Source organism: Phyllopteryx taeniolatus, chromosome 1 (assembly GCF_024500385.1).
Source record: "Phyllopteryx taeniolatus isolate TA_2022b chromosome 1, UOR_Ptae_1.2, whole genome shotgun sequence".
Taxonomy (NCBI): Eukaryota; Metazoa; Chordata; class Actinopteri; order Syngnathiformes; family Syngnathidae; genus Phyllopteryx; species Phyllopteryx taeniolatus.
The window spans coordinates 3,431,241-3,433,731 of NC_084502.1; positions in this window are offsets into that span (position 1 = coordinate 3,431,241).

Sequence of the window (2,491 nt, forward strand, 5' to 3'; positions counted from 1 at the left end):
ACGAAAGAAGTCAGAATATGAATACGACAACGTAATACTTACGAGCTGTCCGCGCCCCACACAAAATGGGTCCGTGCTCACCACTCACGCAAACTGGAGATAAGAGCACTTTATATGATGGTGGCACTAAACACAATTCAACTCCCTTTACAATAAGCAGCACTTTAACAAATTGTGAACATTTAATGAAAAAATAAATAAAAATTGACAGTCTCGGTTTTAGAACCCTTTTAAGCAACAGGTATTTGAACGCATATGGTGAAACAACACATATAAAGAGCTAATATAACAATACTCACATGCATTTTGTATTCTTCACCTTCAACAAAAAAATTACGGATTTTACAGCATCTTACTGAGCGGAACAACAGCAGAAGAAGAACAAAGGTATTCTTCTTCGTTTGTCTGCATGTGTGTACAGTATTATATGTAGCTACTGCCACCTGATGGCCAAAGCGGGCACAGCAGAAGATGCAGCGCACTCATGGATGAACCACAAACTGCTTCATGCTTTACATTCTCTTATTCTTCTTTTCGCCACAGCGCGTCATCCTTTTCCATGCTTTAACATTCTATTTCATTATTTGATTGCTCTGTGTTTGTATAAAGTACAATATTATCCATCCATCCATATTCCGTACCGCTTCATCCTCACTAGGGCGTGCTGGATCCTATCCCATCCGTCTTCGGGCGAGAGGCGGGGTACACCCTGAACTGGTCGCCATCCAATCGCAGGGTACATATAAACAAACAAACCATTCGCGCACACATTCACACTTACGGGCAATTTTAGAGTCTTCAATCAACCTACCACGCATGTTTTTGGGATGTGGGAGGAAACCGGAGTGCCCGGAGAAAAGCCACGCATGCACGGGGAGAACATGCAAACCCCACACAGGCGGGGCCTGATGATGTGCTCTTTTATTTCCTTTCAATTAATTGTGGCGATTGAAGCTCAACATTTGTCCTTTCATAGTCAGATAGGCTCAGAAAGGGGCAGGACCTTTCTGTTAAGAGCAATTCGGAGAATGAAGGTGTTTTATTCCTGCCAGTGCCTCCATTATGCACTTTGAGTCATTTTGCGTTAATACTTCATGATTGACAGCAAGTTAAAGTGCACCTTCAGTCCATTGCTCATCATGACCTGCGATGTGCGCACATACCGCTGGGCATGCACACATATTATTCATTTTTACTCTCCTGAACACACACAAACACCACCAGGCGCCCACTCTCCTAACACCCAACGTGGGCATAAATTTTTCCACTGCGACTTAAAAGACAAATCGCCAATAAAAACGCCAAGGGTGTCCACGCATGCGTTTCTGGCACAATCGAATCAATTTCATTTAAGTAGCCATAAACATGTTCTCTTGCAAAACGAGTGAGAGGGGTGCCATTATCCCCGGGGCCCCCCTGGGCTACCCCAGCCCAGAGGTCGCTCCATACGGGTCAAGCACCAAGACCTAATCTGTCTCAGTCCGCTAGACTAGGACCTCGGCCACGTCCGAGCCTTCTGATCACAAGACGACGTCCATTAATCAGTAGCGAGAAGCACAGTCACAAAGAGGAGGTCTGGCTGGGGGGCAGTCAGTCAGGGGAGGCACCCCGGTCCTGGTGCAGGGCCCTGGCAATGCTCCAGGGCTACATCAAGGACCAGACAAGGAGTTCTGTTTACGTTTTGCTGTGATTAATTACCAAATGTCACAACTGAGGTTTGAGTTCACAAATCCAATGGACCTTCTACATCTTGGCGGTAAATGCTTATTTTGATTTGCGCCATTGTAATACAATTTCTGCTGAGGCTTCAAGGCGGGTACGTCTCCAATGTGACTGATTGTAATTGTAATTGACTATAACCACTTTTGACATGCAACCGCTATGTAAAATACACCCCCCCCCCCCTCCCCCCCACACACACACACACACTTTTCAGATCTGTCCCCCATTTTCTCCATCGCTTACACTCATGGGAGCTGACACTCAGCTTCTACTAATCCAGTTAATATTCATTGGCTCATTAAAGATTGATAGTGAGCTGAAAAGAGGGAAATCACACACATGTACCAACACAAAATCCCGCCTTTCGCTTGTAATTGTACTTTGCAGAGGAGCTCCAGGCCGGGTTCTCCCTGGGTCCTTGTTAGTGAAGGTTAGGGAGATGTGGACCCGAATGTTGGAGGACAGTGACCTCACCAAAGCAAACCCAAACTCACCGTGTCGGAAACGCTAGGCCAGGGCAACCGGGTGCAGGATTGCCCCCCCGGGGCCTCAGTTCATTTCTACTGCTGAAATATTTAAAAGTCTGTGCCCAAAGAGACCTGAAGTAGGAAATCTTCAACAAAGCCGTGGATATATGCTGGTTGTGGGTGATCCTCACAAATTCTGGTCCATATGAGCTTTGCTGATACTAATTAGACATGCCAATGTAATTTTATGCTCAAAAATAATAATTATTATTGAGACAATTTCCAACCATGTCTTGATTGTT